At 48.0% G+C, this 21,148-nt stretch overlaps 1 protein-coding gene across 3 annotated transcripts in view; it reads left to right on the forward strand.

Moving 5' to 3' along the window:
• Positions 1-11,906: 11,906 nt before the first annotated feature.
• Kiaa0513 (KIAA0513 ortholog) overlaps positions 11,907-21,148 on the forward strand; it is a 49,558-nt gene continuing 40,316 nt past the window's right edge. For 2 of the 3 annotated variants that reach the window (XM_048437403.3, XM_085681801.2), the window contains exon 1: positions 11,907-12,021. The gene's annotated coding sequence lies outside the window, so the exon portion shown is untranslated. Of the gene's footprint in view, positions 12,089-21,148 lie in introns of all 3 variants that reach the window. The other variant, XM_085681799.2, reaches the window with a different exon arrangement.

Genomic DNA, 21,148 nt, shown 5'->3' on the forward strand with positions numbered 1-21,148 from the left:
GAGGATGGAGAACTACAGAGATGGAGGACGGACACACAGGAGTGTAAGCCGCTGGCTGACCCAGAGGACCTTTGGGAGCCCATGGAAGTGCCCTGGACTGGGGACAGTGTGCCTGGGTTCGGGCCTGCACTTCTCCACGCTCTGGTTGCTGGAGCATCTTTGCAACCCCTTCCTGATGACGGCCCTGAGATTTGCAGAGGTAGAAACGTGTGTTTTGTCGTCTTGGGTCCCCTGACAGACTTGGCACCATTTGTTAGACAGTTTGTTCAGGGCAGAGAAATGTTTGGTAGCTAAACTGGCGGGATGTGCTGTAAGATTGAAAAAGGCTATAATGAAAGCGCAGGGATTTTACGACATTTTCGCGGCGTTTTCCGTACCCGCGTCCAGAAATTGTTATTCGATCCAGACTTTTGGAAGTAAGGGTGCATTAAGTTAACTTCCCCAAAAATACAGCGTTTAAGGCTAGGTGCACGTCTACATCCCAGCACTAGTAAGACTGGGGCAGGAGTCCTGAGTTTGAGACCATTTTGGAATACATAGTAATGCCATCTCGAAAAGAATGCATAGTTTCGTTTAAGTTTCTATGGTTACATCTTTTTAAAATTTATATTTATGTCTATGGGTATTTTGCCTCTGTTTCTATCCGTGCACCACATGCATTCAGTGCTTGAGGAGGCCAGAAGAGGGCATTAGATACCCTGGAACTGGCGTTAACAGTTTTGAATTGCCTTATGGGTGCTAGGAAATCAAACCCGGATCTTCTGGAAGGGCAACTAGTGCTCTTAACAGACTAGCGGGTTTCTCCAGCCTCCTTTATGGTTTTACCTTGTACATCTGTATAGTTAAGACTATACCCATCTTTCAGTCAACTCCTGTTTGGCCTGCCCTGTGTAGCTATTTCCTCAGTGGAGAACATTTGCTCTTAGAGGGAAAGGAAGATTAAGGAAACTCACAAGACCTAGGAAGCCCCCCAGATCATATAGGCAGTCCACTGTTGCTGGCCAGAGGAGACTTTCAGGAGCCTTGCAGGCTGTGCCAGGAGCTCCAGAGAGGCAGCCTTCCACCGTGTTTTCCCATGCTAGGGTGAACTTTTCAGTGTTGGTGCCGCCTCAGTCATCCGTACCCCTGTAAGTAACCCATGTAACCCACCACGCACGCACTTGTCAGTAACCCCAATGAACTCTTCTGTTCACAGAAGCAAACTTGAGTAGAACTGAGACAGAATAGAAAGACAGGGACATCAAGGGACATGGGAAAGGAAAGGAAAGAAACCCCTCGCCCTGGGATCTAGCTGACCTTTCCTGTTGACTGAGAGTCAAGAAACGTCAGCGGGATTGATAAAGCCAACACTGCCTACAGAGATAGTGTGCTTTCCTCCAGACAACGTAGACAGGATGTTAAAAACAGGAAATAAACTGTGCACACTCATGGCTGGGTTGTTTATGACTGTGACCTTAAATATCCAGCCTAGCTAAATAACAAAAGCTTGAGCACACTTGTGTGCATGTGTATGTGCACATGCGCACGCGCGTGCACACACACACACACACACACACACACACACACGAGATTAAAATATAATTAACCTTGGAGCTGGCTGGAGAGATGGCTTAGTGTTAATAGCACTGGCTGCTTTTGCAGAAGACCTAGTGCTGGTGGTCCCAGCACTTATATGACAGCTCACAAACCATCTGTACTCCAGTTCCAGGGAATTGAATTTGACGCTGCCTTCTGACCTTTGAGGGCACATGGTACACATATACACACACACACACACACATATGCATGCAAAACACTCATATACATAAAAATAAATGTTTAAAAAGTTACCAACTCATATATTTTACTTAACATTTACGATGTTTGTCTATTTGTTTTTTGAGGTAGGATCTCTCATAGCATAGGCTAACCTCAAACTTCCTGTGAAGCCTTGGGTTCCCTCCCCAGCACTGTAGAAGCCTGGGTATGGTGGTGGTCATGATGGCTCACGCCTGCAATTCCTTCACTTGGAAAGTGAAGGTGAGAGGAGCTGCAGTTCCAGGTCATCTCAACCGTTTACTAAATTTTAACCTTTTCTTAATCTTGAAACCTTGTAAACTACATCTTTTGAGGAATGTAACTTAAAAGACTGAAGGTTCATACGTGTGGCCATTGTGGAAACTCCTAAGCATGATTTTCTGGAGAAGCCCACACAGCTGTCTTGAGATTGTGTACTAAGCTTCTCTTATGTGACTGTCTCAATACTTAATAAACTCACTAACTTGACTTCTGTTTGGCTCATTCTGAATTTCTTTTCCATAGCCAAGTCTAGGATACTTACGTTGAAAGCCCCAAACAGAAGGGAACCTGGGGCTGCTGGTGGCTATTGGACTGTGTCTCCCCACAGCCACTGACAGACTCATTTCTTTGGTCTGGGGTCGGTGCACTATCTAGGTGAACAGATGCTTGTTCATGTCTAGCCAGCAAAAGTCATGCAGTGGCTCAGAGATGAATCTAGAAGGCAGACGGGAGTGTGCAGTGGCTCAGAGATGAGTCTAGAAGACAGGCAGGCAGCGTGCAGTGAGTGGCTCAGAGGTGAATCTAGAAGACAGACAGGCAGTGTGCAGTGGCTCAGAGATGAATCTAGAAAACAGGCAGGCAGTGTGCAGTGGCTCAGAGGTGAATCTAGAAGACAGACATGTGTAGGTCATCAGGAATGCCAAGATGGTCTGCTTAATAAATAGAAAATGACTTTCAGGGGAGGGAGAAGTCAGCTAAACTTGTACATAACAGATTCATCTGTATGTCTGATGTCCGTGGCCAAGAAACATTGGCAGCCAGTAATGTGGCTCCCTGACATAATCCCAGCGCTTAGGAGGCTAAGGCAGGAAGATCACTCTTAATTTGAGTCTAGGCTGTGATACAGAATGAAACCCTGTCTAAGAAGAGCCACAGAATATGTAACAAATGATAAGAATCATCGCACTAACAGTCTTTAGTTACAGAGAACTTAAAGACAGGACTTCACAGAACCAAGGACCCAGTAAGGAATGCCAGACTGGCCTACTGCTTTCCTAAGATACCTCAGAGAAATCAGAACATGTCACCCCAAAATACACCTCTAACTCCAAGTGGGTCAAAAGTCATGGAAAAGCTTTCTCTGCCCCCCCCAGCTCTGACTGGAGACTTCAGCCTCCTTCACCAAGGAGAGGGCAAAGGAGCATCCTTCAAAATGCTGAGAATATAATTGACCTGCCCGATCTGCTGCCGTGAACCCTAAACCTGCTTCATCCTGCTCTTAGGCAGATGTATTCTTTTTTTTAAAAAAACTATTTATTTATTTATTCATTTATTATGCATACAATATTTGCCTACATGTCTGCCTTCAGGCCAGAGAGGGCACCAGACCTCATTACAGATGGTTGTGAGCCACCATGTGGTTGCTGGGAATTGAACTCAGGACCTTTGGAAAAGCAGGCAATGCTCTTAACCGCTGAGCCATCTCTCCAGCCCCAGGCAGATGTATTCTTGGTTGCAGTGTTAGAGGGACTGGATTTGAAGCCTTTCCTGGGCTTCCTCTATGTGTCCAGTGAGGTATATGGAGGTAAATGTCTGCCTGTTTTTCTCCTGGCAGTCTGACTTTGTTCCATGGCTCCAGCCCGGAGCTTAGGAGGAAGAAGAAAAGGGTGTTTTTTTCCTCTCCTGTGTTCCCACCCTTTGGACCAATTACCAAGTCTTTCACAAGAAAATGAAGAGTGACAGGCCCTCCTTTTGGTCCTGTGAGCCACTCTCCGAAAGCCAGGAACCTCTGAAGTAAAATACATAATGCCCTCTTAGAAATGCCAGCAGGAAAGAGATGCAGTTTCTGGGGCAGGTTCCGTCAACAAATGTTCTTCGAATCTGAACTAAGCTTTTTGTTTGTTTTTCATTCATTATTTGTTTATTCATTCATTCATTTTGTTTTCTTTGTTGAGATAAGATTTCTCTGCGTAGCCCTGGCTGTCCTGGAAATCTCTGTAGACCACAATGGCCTCAAACTCTGTCTCTAGAATGCTGGGATCAAAGGTATGCACCACCACCGCCCATCAGTTTTGTTTTTTTTTTTATTGTTGTTGTTGTTGTTTTTGTTGTTGTTTTTTAATTGAGTCATTGTTTCACTGTGTAGCCCTGGCTGGACTGAACTTCCTATGTAAACCTAATTACCTGAGTCCAGCCCCTGGGACCCACATGGGAAGGAAAAAAACAACTCCAGCAAATTGTTCTCTGACTTCTACATGAACTCTGTGGTATGCATGTGCGCACACACACACACACACACACACACACACACACACACAACCACCTCAAACTGCTTTGTTAACTTGTTCCATCCTAATAATTAAATAAAATGGGATGTCTTGTTTTTGTTTATTTGGTTGGTTGCTTTTTGTTTTTGTTTTTTAAGGCAGGGTTTTCTATGTAATCTAAACTGACGTCATTCTTTCTACCCTGTCTTACCACACCCAGCCCTGCTGATTTCTAAATTGTGAGTGTGTGTGTGCACGCTTGCATGCGTGCGTGCATGTGTGTGTATGCGTGTTTATGCCACAGGGACAAACTTGGGTGTCATTTTTCAGGCCATCTTCCTTGTTTTTGGAGACTTGTCTCCCCATGGTCTGATGCTCAATGCTTTGCTAGCTAGAGTAGCTGCCCAGTGAAACCCAGGGACCCTTCTATCATTGTCCCCCTCAACCCCCAGCTCTCACATTACAGGTAGCCACCACACTTGGCCTTTTTTTAAAATGTGGTTTCCAGGGATGAGACTCACATCCGCATCCTTGTCCAGCAAGCACTTTATCGACTGAACTGTGCCCTGAGCCCAGCTCTCACTTTCTTACTCTCAGCAGCATCGATATTGGATCTGCCAGTCATTGACTTTCTCTTAGCCAGAGTATTTTAAAAGGGCTCACCAAAGCTCCCCACAGCAAAAGATTAGACTTGATTTCTAAGGTTTCTTCCTGTTTTGTGACCATGGTTCATTAGTCTCATTGATTTTTCTAAGGGCCTTGGGGCTGAGGATTCCTTTTTAAAAATATTTATTTTCAATTATCTCTGTGTGTGTGTGTGTGTGTGTGTGTTGGTATATACACAAGTATTGTTCCCATGGGGGCCAGAAGAGGATGTCAGATCCCCTGAAGCTGAACCTAGAGACAGCTGTCATCTGCCTGATGTGAGTGCTGGGAACCAAATTTGGTCTTCTGCAAGAGCAACAAGTGCTCTTACCACTCTCCAACCCAGGAACTTATAATGTTGATGCTGGCAGGAGTGTAAACAGGGTTCCCTTCCCATAGGTGATTCTTGTTTATTCCTTAGACAAACACGAACTGGTCCCCAGCAGAGCCATTTCTTCAGGGACAGCCTGTTGAGGCTTCCATTCAACAGTGGAGGAAGGCAGGAGTGAGTGCACCCTCCTGGCCAGCAAACATAGAAAGGTAAAGGGTACCCTGTGCTGGCAAGGTTGACTGCTAAGGATTTACTCATCTCTCCAGAGCATGTTAGCAGTAGGGTCTCCCCAAATGTTTGCACACACCCTTTGATCTAGCTTCTAGGAATGTATGTACGTAAAGACTTCTATTTGCTCAAGCGTGTGCACCTGAGTGTCAACAGTAGCACCAACCGCATTCCACGTGCCCATCTGCATGTTAGTGTGCTGTGCTCACTGCATGGTGTGAGACAAGCATTAAAGACAGCCTTTCTCATGAGTTGATATTTATGGTCTTCAAGATACACTGACTATTTCATGAAATCAAAAAGGGAGTGGAGGGATATGCGTGCTCATATAGCCATAGAAAACCTATGGAAAAGATGTGAGAAGTGAGCCTAGGACTGGAGAGATGGCTCAGATGGCTTTCTATGATGCCCTGTTGTATGCATTTCAGTCCCTAGAACCCACATGGTGGAAGGAGAGAACTGTGCGGTCCTCTGACCTCCACACCTTGCTGTGACATGTGCATAAACATTCTCTCTCTCTTCAAAAAGGGAATAGGCTTAATGTCAATTCTATATACATATATATGCATATATATGATTTGACGTCTATAAAATCTAGGGGCTGGTTAAGAGCATTTGTTGCTCTTGCAGAGGACCAGGGCTTGATTCCCAGCACCCACATGATGGTTCACAACCATACATAACACCAGTTTCAAAAGATCCAATGCTCACTCCGATATTGAGTAGCAGGCACACATGGAGTACATGTACGTATATTCAGGCAAACACTCTTACACATAAATATTTAAATTTTTAAAAATCTAAGAACAGCCGGGCAGTGGAGGTGCACAACTTGGTTAAGGTGACAGACTGCTAAAAATCTAGGATCCACAAATGAGAAAACATATGATGTCTCTCCTTCTGCAGTTTGACTCACTTAATGTAATGACTGCCATTGCATTCATTTTCCTGGAAATGATATGGAACAACAGTTCTTTGTGGCTGAACGCAGTTCCAGCGTGTGAGCCCTCATTATCTTTAGCCATCACCTGTCCAGGTGGCCCCATGACCAGTGTTGTTAGCACTGCTGCAATGGACTGGTGTACACGTGTCTGACATGCTGACGTGGAGCCATCTGGGTAATGAGTAGTGTAGCAGGGACCTCCACAGAGGCTGGACTAGCCTCTATTTCCAGCAGGGCATAAGGACTCCCTGCTGTCCACATCCTCACCAGCATTTATTTGTTTTCTTTGTGATTGCCATCTGGCTGGGGTGATGGATTCCCACTGCACTCTGGGCTTGAGTTTCTCAGATGGCTAATGAAGTTGGACATTTTCTTCATGTGCTTACTGGCATTAAAAAGCCCCCTTTAAGTGTTTTTGACCCATGACTATATAGTGGCTTTTACTGGAAGGGACATGTGGGAGATGGAACCAAGGGATTTGCCCATGCTGGGCATGAGCTCTACCAAACCCTTTAAAAATATATATATATTGCATATCTTTGTGTAGCTCAGAGAACAACCTGTGAGAGTTGGTTCTCTCCATCCACCATGTGGAACCCAGACATCGAACTCGGGTCATCAGGCTTGGCAGGAGGCACCTTCACCTTTGAGCCATCTCACCATTCCGGAGCCTATTTTTAAATGAATCGTTGGAAATATAAGAAACCCAACAAAACAACTGGCAAAACACTTGAATAGGTTATCTCAGAAGAGACACTCCAAAACACAGTTTCTCGTTTGCATTAGCCAAACTCAGGCCACCGTGAAGTACTGATCATGATCCCTCCAAAAGGGCTGCCACAAGAAACAGAGGTTCAAGATCTCCCACACTCTTTGCTGCCGGGACAAGACAGGATTTGACAAACTTCAGTGTATGCACACCTGCAGTATTGTCCTGAAGAGCCTCACACTTGACATAACCTAAATGTTCCTGACTTACAGGAAGATAAATTTGTACAGTAGAAATAGTCTGTAGTAATGAAAAGGAAAGCACGGACAGGTGACAGCGTAAGTCACAGAACACAATGTTTCCTTGAGGCAAAGTACCAAGAATGCTCATTGTATTCCTGTCAAAAAACACATAAAAGTAGCCTCCGCCAAGCCAGAGCTGTTGTGGAGGTACAGGAAGCAACGGTAATCTGCCTTGTGGCCTGGGTGCTTGCGGCAGGTGACGAGAACCCATCTAGCCATTAAGATTTGTATCCTCCTTAAGCAAATGCTGGAGAGGCAGAGCCCCTAAGGCAGCATCCTGGGGAAGCAGAGATGTGTTCTGGAAAGCTGCCTGGGTTGTTTGACATTTTCCATGTAGTTTGCGGGGATGAGTCTGTCAACAGCCAGATTAGGAAGGCCTGATGACTGAAACACCCCACCCCACCCCACAGTGTTGAGCAAGGCCCCGGAAGTCAAAACCCAAAGTGGGGCAATGTGTTCCTCAAATCTTTTGTTTTGGGTACTTCACCTCACCTGTGGGCAGAGCCTGCTAGGAGTGACCTGCTTGGTAGGTGAAGTGCTGGGTGAAACAGGTGCTTGGTGGGATGGTTTCTGGGTGGATCATGTACTTGGTAGTATGGGTGCTTAGCAGCTTAGGTGCTTAGGAGAGCAGTGTTTGGTTTACCATGTGTGCCTGGAGCTGCTTCTAAAAGCTGGGCCTATCCTTGCTACTCTTCCCTGCACAGCCCACTTACGACCATGTCTCTCAAGACTAGACTGAAGAACTCTCATGCCCACCACCTGTAGAATTCCTCCCAGTCATACTCCTGTTGCGTTTCATCCCGACCTCTTCCCTGTAGCCTGTCACCTCTGGTCCTCCATTTTCCACTCACTTACGTGATTCTTTCCCTCCCCATGAAGCAAGCCTCACGGAAGGCAGGAGGTATGTTGAGGCCTTGGCAAGCGCTCTGCCCCGGATACCTGTTGCTTCCCGCTCTTCTGGCAAAAGCATTTCTGTGTCCTAGAAGTCACCTTTTCCTTGTACCAGTCAGCATGGCGGGGCTGGCCCTTCCTGCTCTTCAGATTTGCCCAATCCAGTTAGTTGTCTGGGTAAACTGGCCTCAGAGACTAGCTCTAAGGATGGCGCACTCCCAAATTCTGGGATTTTGCTGGAAGAATCAAAAGAAAAGCCCCCTTTTGTCCACTGGGCTGCTAAGTATAAGTATATAGAGACAGATAATCCTGGAGCTGCTCGAGGCCATTCTGTGAAAAGTACCTAATCTGAGAAGAAAGTCATTCTAGGCAGTATCTTGGCTAGGGTTTCTGACTCTGTGATAGACACAGTCCATCACTGAAGGAAGTCAGGGCAGAAACCTGGAGGCAGAACCCCCAGCGGAGTGCTGATTCCTCCTGGTCTGCTCCTCATGGGTTGCTCAGCCTGCTGTTTTATAGCTCCTGCCTGGGATGGGTGTCACCTCCCACAATGAAGTGGGCCCTCTCACATCAACCCCAAAAAAATGTCCCACAGGTCAATCTGGTGGGGACATCTCAGCCGAGATTCCCTTTTCCCAAGTGACTCCAGCTGTGTCATACTGACATAAAACTAGCTAGCACAGGCAGGCAAGGAAGAAATAAATTCTAGTGACATCTTTTGCACTCCCAGATCCTGCTGGGCCTGCCTCAGAGCTTTCTAGCCACAGACAGAAACCCACAGAGCCCTCTTCAAAAGGACAGTTTGAATTGTGTCCCTTGCTTATAAGGGGGAGAATCCAGGCAGGTCTGATCTATCAGTCAGGGTTCTCCAGGGGAGCAGAACAGAATGTATGCTACAAAGGAGGTAGACGAGGTTTGTCCTGCATGATAAGGCCTGGGCATCCAACAATGGCCACCTGCATACTGGTGAGTGTGAGAACTTGGTGGCTGTCCAGGCCCCGAGGCTGGATGTCTTAGCCGTCCCAATGTGCCCCTGAAGGCTGCTGGTCTTCAGTCTGTGTTAGAAGGCCAAAGAAGCTGGGTTCTGACGTCAGCAAAGGCTGGTTGCAGCAATGCCATAGATGTGCTCACCAGCAAGGGGCAAAGCGGGTAGGCAAAGGAAGCACTGCTTTTCTCTCTGCCTCTCACTTGGGCCTCCCAGCAGAAGAAGCCACCCACCCTGGGGGCGGGGCTTTCTCCTAAGTAAATCTTCCAGGGAATACTCTCATACCTGGCCAGAGGCCTGACTCTTAGTTAATCTCAGATCCAAGCAAGTTGACAACCAAGACAGCCATCCCCCCCTTTGGCTGGAGATGGTATTCCCACCACACCCCCTTATCTGTACGTTCACAACAGGAAATAAAGCAAACTAACCATCAATGAATCTTTGACTTTCTTGCTGTTATAAGGCTCTCTCTGTTCTTGTCTTCTCAAAGGAAAGAATTTAGTTGAGAGACATGGAGAGTTTAAATAAAAATGTATCCAGCAAAGCAAAGATTGAAGTGAGCTGTTCCAGAGAATCCACCCAGTGGGTTTGCATTGTGGATTTTAAAGGAAGATTTTATGATTGTTATTATTAGTTGTTCTTTTTGAGACAAGGTTTTTCTGTGTAACCTTGGCTGGCCTAGAGCTAGCTCTGTAGACCAAGCTGGCCTCAAACTCACAGAGATCCGCCTGACTCTGCTTCCCGAGTGCTAGGATTAAAGGTGTGCACCACCACCACCCAGCTGATTTTATGACCATTTATGAGGTATGATGACTCTTTTCCCCTCCCGAATCATGATTGGACAGATCTCCCTTTTAGGATATTCCCTTGATCCTCTTGAAAAGCCCATGGAGTAGTGTAACACCAGAATGTAAATGCTAGCATGAAGAAGCAAGGGTCTTTTGAAGATGCAGACCTTTTGTTAGTGCTGTGTGTGGCAACTGGGAAAGGTCTATGGTACCTTAGTCTGATAAAGTGAATAACCTATCTGCAGATTCAAGGACGTTTACCTGAAAAGGAGCATCCTGACGCCAGAGAACGCAGCCTCAGTCCCTTTTGTTCTCCCTGTCTAGCTCCTTGCCTATCACGTCTCGGTGCTTCATTTTCAGAGGGGTCACAGATGTTTTCTGAGTCATCTGCCCTAAATGCTTCCCAGGGTGATACCAAGTTCACTGGTCTATGGCTTGCAGAACGTTCTTCCTCATTTCAAAATGTCATGTCATCTGCCTCTGTCCAACTTCCTGAGGTCAGAGGCCTGCTAGAAGGCAAGCAGGGTGCTGCTGAATCTCTTGAGAAAGAAGAATGTCTCTCATATGGAATATGACCCTTAATAATTTATTCCAGTTCTCCCCAACAACTGTCTGGGTGAGGTCAAGGTTGCTGGAGTTGGTACCTATTGCCAGCTTCCTTCACGGAAGCAGGGAACTTCAACCCCGGCACCATCCTCTTCCATCCTGTGAGCTTTCTGAGCACCTCTCTTAGCGTCCTCACAAGGATGAAGGCTACAACCTACCCTCCCACCTGCAGAGCTGGCACTAAGCTCTCACACCCGGAGGCCTAGCTTCTCCTGGGGTGGCTACGTGCACCTTGAAGGTTCCAAACTCTCCAGGAATGGCTATCTCTTAAATTTTCCTAAGAAGTCTTAGTGGGACAGATGTTCACATCTGCTCTTAGCAAAGGGCCGGCGCTTGGCTACACTACCTACATCATCTTCCTGAGTGGCAGAACTCCAGTCCCACTACCTAACATTCGTGACTTCAGAAAATCCCTGGAGATCGGCCTTGGTTTTCTTTTTTCTTCCTTCCTGGCGCTGGGAATGGGAGCCAGGACCTTGGCCAAGCTGGGCCAGTGAACCGCCACTGAGCTCCACCCCCAGTCTCTTTGTGTTTCCTTGTTGAAGAGATGTGGGAGAAGCTGTATGGCTGGACGTTGTGTTTATTGCCGTTTATGAAAAGAGCCAAATCTACCGGCCTTTTAAGACACGCCTTTCAGAAGACAAACGGGACTTAGCCTGCCACCCGCGCCTTCAAAGGCGTGTCGGTCCAGGAGATCTTCGCTGGGACTCTGCTACCTAGGCAGGGCCAGGAAGTGACCTGAACCTGACCTAGAGGAGCTTTTCCCTCTCCCAAACCACTCTTGTGCGCAAAAAAGCCGCGCCCTGGGTATCCCCCCCATTGCAGGAACTCTGTTTCGAAGCGAACCCGCGCGGCTGTCAGACAGCGCAGGGACGAAGGGGCGCTCCTGCGCCTGCGTCCAGGAGCCGAGGGAGGCGGGGCGCTCCCCGCAAAGTGACAGCTCTCTCTCTCTCCATCCCCCTCTCTCTCGCAGCTTCAGAAGGACCCGACTGCTTGCTCGCGTCTCACGTGGTGCTCCAGAGGCGGGGCGCCCCGCTCACTCCTGGGCTCGGGAGAACCCCGCAGCTCGCGCGCGTCACGCGGGATGGGGGGGCGAGGTTGGGCGGGGCGCTCTCGGATGACTGACAGCGCTCTCCGGCCCGCCTCCGAAGGACCCGGCTGCTCCGCGCGTCACGTGGTGCCAAGTGGGCGGGGAGAGCTTCGCTGACTGACAGCTCGCTCCGCCGCGCCTCAGAAGGGACCGGGCACAGCTCGTGGAGCGCGGCGCATTCGCGGCAGCTGCGGACCCGACGGCGTCCGCCCCTTGCCGGGTCCCGGGGGCAGCCGCGGTGAGAGGGCCCGGGGCTGCGGTGCTGCGCTCGCAAGGGGCCGGGCGGCGTGGCTGCGCGGGGACGGGTGAGGAAGCGTGAGGAGGGGTCGCCGGCGGCGTGGGCGGGTCGGCTGGACGGTCGGTGCGGCGGGCAGGGCTGTCACTCTGCCAACCTGAGTGCGGGGCCCACGGGGCCCCGCGAGACGGTCAGAGGCCACGGCTGCACGGGGCCGCCAGGAAAGGCTCGGGCACCGCAGCAGCTTTTAGGATGTGGGACAAACCGACCCAGCTTTGCCCTGGTCTGCGTCCCCCCCGAGTTGCAGGTTGAGACGTGGGAAGGTGACAGGGTGGAGGAAGGAGGCTCGGCCAAGTGCTGCACCTACGGAGTGAGCGGGAGCGCGGCTCTGCCGGCACAGGTGCGCTGGCACGGGCTGGGTCCCCGACGTGGAGCTGTCCGGGTGGTGAGTCAGAGGTAGAGGTGAGCTGGCAGCTGTCAAGTCGGGCTGCCCTCCCCAGGCTGGGATCCAGCCTGTAACCCGATGCTGAGGTTCTGATTCATCCCGTTCTGCCTCCTCCCTGATGGTGAAAACAGGGCAGATGCACAGCACGAACTCCACGACAGGAGCAGAGAGGCTCCGGAGCCTCGTCCCTTCCCTCTTTCCCACACCGTGGTCAGAAATAGGGATAGTTAGGCCTTTGAAGACCAAGATGGCAGATAAGCTGATTAGCTGGGCTCCATGGAAAAAGTTGACATCGGAGATTTTCTTTCCTCCTCAAACACTGGTGACTTCTTGGTTGGTGATGATGGACTATCTCAGTCTCTGTTGTGTTCCACAAGTTCCTTGCAATGGTTGGCTTTTGGGTGGTCTGTATCAGTTTATGTGGAGTAGATTCCTATTTTTTTTTTTTGAGAATGTCACAAGTATAAACAGTGGGATGGGCGTATCAGACGTCTGAGAGAAATTGAAGTGAGGTATCTCTACAGATGCTAACTGCACTTTTACCTTCATGGCAATGGTTGTTTCTTCAAAGGTAAGTTGTTTTATAGTGACCCCAAATGAAGCTGAGGGAGCTGCCTTTAGGACAGCCCCTTCCCAGGGAAACTATGGAATGGGCAAGTCGTGTGGATACCTGGCGGCGGGTATACCTGGATACCTGGCTTTCTTTCCTTCCCTCCCTTCTCGGCATTCCTTTCACAGAAGGAATGTCAGGGGGCTGGAGAGAAAGCTCTCCAGTTTAGAGCATGTTCTGCTCTTGCCGAGGACCAGAGTTCAATTCCCAGCACCCACCTTAGCTGACTCACAACCACCTGTAACCTTGTCTCCACAGAATCTGACACTCTCTTCTTCTTACCTCCTCAAACACCTACACTCACATAAGACTCAACATTAAATAATAAAAACAACTCATAAAAAATAAATGAAATGTCAAAATCCAGGTACAGTGGCATAGGCTTGTAGTATTAGCACCCCAGAAGCTGAGGCACAGTTATCATGAGTTCAAGACCAGCCTGGGTTGTATAACAAAACCCAGTCAAAAAAGAGGAATCAAAAGCCGAATGACAGCGCGCTTCAGGAAGGAACAGCAATAGCAGTGTGGCTTCCACTGCCACCGTGTTCTCTTGCTTTGGTAGCTTACAAAGTACTTTCAGCAGGAGCTCTTAGTTCATCCTCATTAATTCGGGAGTGGCAGATGGCATTCCTCCTGATGAGGAAACCAAAACTCACTTGTCCAGGGCCACTTAACTGTTGGAGGCAAAGAAAGCTCCACAATGACGTGGTTGCTACAAGTGCTGAACGTATATAGTACCTCATCACCCAAGGACACTAGATGGGTCTGAGTGGTTATTGCCTCTTGCTGGACGGGGGGTGGTACTGCGTGGAGCATCCTTCTCTGCCTTCCTTGCCTGGCTGACAGCCTGACTGGCCGGCCAGCCAGCTCACCCCTGTTACCGCTCCCTTCACACTCTGTGGCAACTCAGATTTGTTTCTAGGCTTTGAGAAAGCCAGTAGGAAGTGCCTTGCAGAGCATCTTTTGCTCAAGTGCCCAGTGTTTCCAAACAGGCCAGTTGTCTTCAGTCATGACGCAAGATATCACAGAAGTTCTAGGGAGACCTACACCAATGATTTCTCCTCATCTCCTACCTGGAAGAGAAACATTCAAAATCCAGGCAGCTGCTGCTGGCTCTGCTGGTCTCACCTAGATTTTGTACACGGCATTGTTTGAGGTTTCGTGGCATGTTTTTTTTCTATTTTTAGCATACACAGCTGTTCTTGTTAGGGAAGAACAAGCTTTTCATCCCATTCTCTAAATCCGGGCAGCACCGCAGGACTGCCAGGGTTTGCCTTGTGTCTGTCTCTGCAGGTCAGTGGTTCAGGCCAGATTGAAGGCCAAGACAGTCTTGGACACGTGTATCAAAGCCAAGATCTGGCCTGGAAGGTTTCATTTGCTGCGTGCCTCAGAGACTGTGTTCTTTTCATGAAGGTCACAGGAAGCCATGCAGAGTACTCACTGAAGTGCAGGAATTAGGGCTGGTGAGCCAGGAACATCTCGATGGCCAGAATTACAGAACATTCAGAACTGTTATTGGTAAGGTCCCAAGAAGCAAAGGGCAAACAGTACAGATGGAAAGGCTGCAGTTTGGAGAATGCCATGGTCTCTCAGGATGAACTTTCCCTGGGCTGCCAGGTAGTGACACCGGTACTGACTGATCTCACCTGTTTCTCCAGTGTCAGCAGCTACCCAGTCACTCCCAGAGATCTCTCTTTAAGCGTGCCTCATCCGCTGTGCCACAGGGCCTGTACACTGGTTGTTCCTCCTTCCAGATTTCCCTGTAGTAGCCACCTCCCTGTCATTCAGGCCACCACTCCTATATCACATGTTAAATGAGATCCTCCCTAATGGTCAAAATGATCTTCCTATTTGCCCCGGTCCCCAGTCCACTTCTTGCAGCATATTATAGTATTCTTTATGTGTATTAGAAACGACTTTGTTTCTTTGAGAATATTTTTTATTATCTTTTCATTTTTGCTGCTTGCATCAGCAGGACCAGAACAGTGGCTAGCTTGTAGTAAGTTCTCAACACACATTTGCTGTGGGGATGTTTATTCCAGTCAGAGCCTTGCAAGATGGGAAGTCGTGCTACTGAGGTGGACACTGAACTGGTTTTCTCTGATTAGAGATAGCAGCTAGCTGGCAGCTGACCCTTGGGCAGAAGAGTTCAGGCATGGGTGGCTGTGAAGGAAAGCCAAGTAATGGGCTATGTCAGCCTCCTGGCGCACCTAGCTGTAACAAAGTGCCACAAACTGGTTATCTTCTCTTGCCTCTGGGTCTTCTCTTAAACCGTCACCAGTTGGACTGAATTTAGGGTCTATGGTATTCCACTGTGGTCTCAGCCAATCACATCTATGACTACCCTTTTCCAAATAAGTTCACCCCAAGAGATTCTGGGGTTAGAACTTCAGTTGACTTTGGAGGGGGTATAATTCAATTTAACATTTTCCAACTAAAAGATCTAGTGACAAGAGAAGATAACCATGTGACTGTAGAGGCAGAGGCTGGAGTGCTTCAGCTATAAGGGAAGAATACCTGGGTTCAGCAGAAACCACTAGAAGCTGAATGCCCAGGTCATCTCCCTCTGAGCCCTGATAAAGGAACCAGACCTACTCATGACTCAGCTTTGGAATTCTGATCTACGAACTTCTGAGGGAATACATTTATCTTTTTTTGTGGGTTGTTTATTTTATTTACTTATTTATTATGTATACAATATTCTGTCTGTGTGTATGTCTGCAGGCCAGAAGAGGGCACCAGGCCTCATCACAGATGGTTGTGAGCCACCATGTGGTTGCCGGGAATTGAACTCAGGACCTTTGGAAGAGCAGGCAATGCTCTTAACCACTGAGCCATCTCTCCAGCCCTACATTTATCTTTTTTAAGACAGGCCAGTTTTGTGGTAAGTTTGAAGTCAGTCATAGATATAGAATAAGACCCTATTTCAAAACACTAACAAGCAAATAAACTAAAAACAAACAACCCTCCACACAAAATGTAGTGACATTTTAAAGGGGAAAATTGGTGGATAGGGGTTGGTGATGTTTAGGGACAATGACAGTGGTTTATATGCTTTCTTGGGAAATGTCCATGATCCTCCCAGCTTTCAGGGAAAGCCTGTGTGGTGTGCTTCATGACAGGTCCTGGGACAGGATTTTCTTCCTTAGCTTTTTGCTGGGTTCTACCTGATGAAGTAGAAATAGCTTGTCCGTGTCTAGCAGTAAGATAAAGATAGTCCATCCCTGTTCTGTTCACTGTGGACTTCACACCTCTGTGTGGAAGAGTGCTGACATCAGGAAAGCTGTGCCCTCCCTGAATGCTTCCCAAAGGCAGCTGATGAGCTCTTGGGGCATGCAGTCTCTGACTTTCACCCTCGACTGTGCTTGAGCTTTCTGGGAGCTCCTGTCAGAATGGTTGAAGATTTGTGGAGACAGAACATTGTTCCTCCCTTCCTGATTCTCTAAAACCTTATCTTGTTTTATTTTGCTTTGAAATAGGTTCTCGCTGTGTAGCCCAGGTTAGCCTATAGCTCACAATCCTCCCTCAGCCTTCTACTGGCTTCACAAATCTGTGCCTCAATGTCTAGGTTGCTAGTATTTTTTGATTAGGTAATCCATGTGACTGATGCCAAATTCAAATGATATCAGAAGATGTTAATGGAAAGTTGCTTGCCTTGGTCATTCTGCTGTACTCCCCCATCTCTACAAGGCACTATTCCTGTCACCATCTTGTGGTTCCTTCCAGAGACCTGATGCTCCTTTGATGTTTTCATTCCCAGTCATCCAGGGCTGTTGCTGTCTCTCCTCTCAGCCTTCTTTCCTCCTGCTCTTCTGTGCCCAATGGACCGGCTTGTTCCCATGTGTTCAGAGATGATGACACTACTCCTGCCAGGAGTTCTATATTGGGAAGGAACATGCTAGAAGAAATGACTCGGTGGTAGCACATTTGAGACAAATGGAAGGAAAGCGCTTCTCTGAAAGGGTGGTTTTCAGTGTCCTTTTCCTCCACCCTCATTAGCTAGGTTAGTGATGACAGGGATGAGGACAAGGGACCCTGGGGGCAGGAGCAGCTGATCTTATGTTCTAAGCATGTGAAATTGTCCAGAGTCTTATGATAGCTGGTGCCTGTTATAGGGTATACTCTGCCAAGAGAAGCAGTGTGTTCAGCTTTATAGGGTTGTCACCCCAATCACCACAAAAGCAGTCTGGTAATATCCCAATTTACAGTTGAGAAGCCAAGCATAGAAGAGCCAAGGAATTTGCAAGTCCAGGCTCCCTAGCTCTAGACCTGGCTCCTCAGCTTGTCTACTCTGCTGCTGCTCTGGTCTGAGCCCAAGTCACCCATGAGATCCCCTGTTAGTGTGTCTCTGACAGGTGCTGGGGACAACAATGAGCCTCTGCCCTCTGGGCCCAGGTATTCCTGTTGCCCTGCCAGCCCTGACCTATTTAGTCTCTAGGTCTTATGGCCTCCTCCCCACCAACAACTTTGTAGCCTGGCCAGGTGAGTCTTCACCCACTTCACTCATTCTCTTACCTGGCCTCAGCACTTCCTAACACTTTGGGGATACAGAAATGCTTGTGATAGAAGGCTGCAGATGGCTTGAAAGCCCTGACCTCTCCCAGCCTGGCTGCTAACTTACTGCCCCATTCCTTCTGTGGAGATGCTCAGCTCCCGGCTTCAGACCCAAGAGCTCGCTTCTCATGCGTCTTCTGCCTCCTCTCACCCTCTTGCTGCATAGACCTTAAACAGCCTCCTCCCTCCCCGCTCCCTTGTATGTTTCCTCCTTTCTTTAAGAGCTTGTAGAAGTACACTTTATACATTATAGAATCTACCAATTTCACGACTCAGGTATTTTTAGTAACTCTACTGAGTGGTAAGACCATCGTCATAGTCTAATTTTAGACCATTTCCATTGCCCCCAAAAAAGCAAGTTGCTAGTGATAGAAGTTACTCTTTGTCCATCCCCGCCCAGGAGCTACCATTCTGCATCCTCACCAGAGCTGTGCCTGTTCTTGGCACTGGGCAGTAAGTGGCCCTTTGTGACAAATGTCATTTCTTGATCAACCCTATTGGAACATGGACCAGTTTTTTTAAAAAGATTTATTTATTGATTATATACAACATGTTTTCCTGCACACCAGAAGAGGATGTCAGATCTCATTACAGATGGTTGTGAGCCACCATGTGGTTGCCAGGAATTGAACTCAGGACCTCTGGAAAAGCAGTCAGTGCTCTTAACCTCTGAGCCATCTCTCCAGCCCATGGACCAGTCTTTGCTCCCATTCAGTCATTGTTCTTTTCTGAGAAAGTGTGGTGCCTTCTGTCCCTCTGTCTTCCTGTCCCACTGCCATCTTGCAGCTATGCCTCTGCTGTGGGTGGGCAGGTGAGTAAGGGCACCCAATAGCATTCTCGTTGTCTCAGCTGTGGACTTCAATTTGGGGGAATAACATCTCTGACTGTTTTGACCCCATGGGCCTCCTGCTTCTGCCTCCCAGTGCTGGGATCACAGGCATGTGGCACTAGCCTGGCTTAGAACTTATTTGAATTACACGAATTTATCCATGAGTGTCTTCTTTCTGTCTCAGGATCCTAGTAGGGTCCCTGTTGCATTTCTATTTTAGCCATCTCTGCTGGAATCCCTCTTGTCTTGCCTCTACATGCACATGCACGTGTGTGAGTACACACACACGCACACACACACACACACACACACACACACACATGAGCATGATGGTGCCTGTGAGAATCACCAGCTTTGAAAAAAGAAAGGAACAACAAGACAATGTACACAAATCTGCCTGCTGTATTGTGGAGGGAGGATTGTCAGGAGTAAACGCTGCTATGGATCTTGGCTATGTGGACTCCTTTCAGAAGCTTTTTCCTGCCTCTAGAGCCAGAACTGGGTGGTCACGATCCACTGCAGGGCAGGAAAATGTCCAGCAAAGACTGAGGCAAGGGTTGTTTTTCTCTTAGTTACCACCTCCATTCAGGGCATTGTGCTGTGTGCAGGGGCTCCGACCCAGCAAGATGTGCCAGAGACATTTCCCTGGCCTTTGCGTCTTAGGCAGGCATGATTCAGAGCAAATGAGTCACAACTGCAAAGTAGCCACTGAGCTTGGGAGAAATGGGACACTGGAAAGAACAGTTCCAGTGCAGATGGGAAATACCAAAGCAGACAGGCACCAGTGGCTGATGAGCCAACATGCTTGAACTGGGAGGGGTAAACCAAAACTGGAGTGCAGAGCTGGGGTTCCAGATGAACCCCGGAAGAACAGGAGCCCCACCCTGGAAAATCGCAAATGTTAGGAATGGAGAAAATGAAATCCAAACAGTATAAAATCTGAGATATCTTCCCCTGATAATTTAGTTTGGGGTGGTCCAAAGGAAACAGAAAGCCAGCTAATAACCCAGACTAACGCTGCTTCTACTCTGGAATCGAGAGCACACTTCCAGCTTGGATTGGTGGTGCTTGCCCATAACCCTGGCATTCCCAGAACCGAGGGTCCATGGCTGTAGGTCTGGGGTCAGTGTCTCTTCTTGGTAGTCCTAATTTTGTTCTGCTAGCATGCAGTCTGCTCCATGACCAGAGTGAAAATCTGTTGTAGCCGATTGCTTCTGGGATATAAGCCTGGATCTTTAGCCTAGCCTCAGGGACTAGCCTGGAGTCCTACCAGTTCCAGTTTCTGACCTGGGCCTTTGCCTCACTGTTGGCTACATGATCAGGTTCCCTGCTTTCTCAAGCTGGAGTTTCCCTGCCCAGTCATTCCTTCTCACTCAGCATCACTCAGCAGAAATTCAAGGTGAGCCTCATGGGTAAATTGTTCTAGTAGCCACATTAAGCTTCTTTAAATAAAGGAAACAGTAAAATGAATTTAACAGTTTTTTAATGTAGCTAGTACAACCAAAGCATTATTTCCACATGATATAATTTTTAAAAGGTTTATTTATTTTTATGTATGTGGGTGTATGTATGTCTGTGCACCACATGTGGGTCTGGTACCCATGGATAACAGAGATGTTATCAGATTCCTTGAGACTGGAGTTACAGACAGTTGTGAGCCATCATATGGGTACTAGGAATCAAACTGGAGTCCTCTGGAAGTACACAGTGCTCTTAATGGCTGAGCCATCTCTCCAGCCCCACTATATAGGGTTTTGTTTATTTTTTGAGTTTTTTTTTATTTTTAGATAGGGTCTCACTGTGTTGTCCAGGTTGACCTAGAATTCACTATCCTCCTGCTTCAGCCTCTTGAGTGATGGAATTGCAGGCAACACCACCACACCCACTTCATGATAATTATGACCGAGTGACTTGAAGCTCCTTTCTTTTTCCTTGCATGAAGTTTGAAATCCGATGGCCCTGTCATCTGTTTGTACTGATACACGTGGCCTTGGCCACTGGGCAATTCAGCTCTGATCTGTTTACATTTGTGTTTCATTCGCAGCACTGACGATGGTGCTATGGTTTCTGCGTGTTCTTCAGTGCCTCTGACTGAAGCAGAAGCTTCCTGTTTGTCTTGCCCCCTCTAGACTAAGTGTGTCTCCCTGTAAATGCACAGTGATCTCTGCTCAGCATCTCAGCGGGCATGTGGCCAAACACATAAAGTCTCCACTAAGCATGTAGAGGCAGCCTGGTAGTCAGTGTCTTTGATGCCTTTCCTAACAGGGCAGTTTAATGTGCAGGCTTCCTTGTCACCAAGAGTACTATCCATTTTGTATAACTGCTGTATCAAGGACCATCCTGATTACTCTCCTGTTAGGATTTTGGGGAACAGTAAAACTAGGGAAGAGTTCAACATGAGGCACCTCAAAGGGTTGGGATCCTTTGGAGTTTCTGTTGCTTAGGGCTAACGTAGATCAGGAAAACCTGCAGAGGGACAGTGCTTTGAGACACTTGTAGTGTCTCACCGGCCCTAAGCACCCCTACATTAGGCAGAGGAGTTCCTACTATAGAGACCAGTCTGCTGAAGACACACATACTGCAGTGAGAAGCCTAGCTATGATCAACGGAGAATGACAGGATGAAGGTCCACCGTGCTGTGGAGAGTAATCCACGATGCCTGCTCCATCACCTCTGGCAACATAGGGAAGGT

This window comes from Myodes glareolus, chromosome 22 (genome assembly GCF_982192425.1).
Source record: "Myodes glareolus chromosome 22, mMyoGla1.1, whole genome shotgun sequence".
NCBI lineage: Eukaryota > Metazoa > Chordata > Mammalia > Rodentia > Cricetidae > Myodes > Myodes glareolus.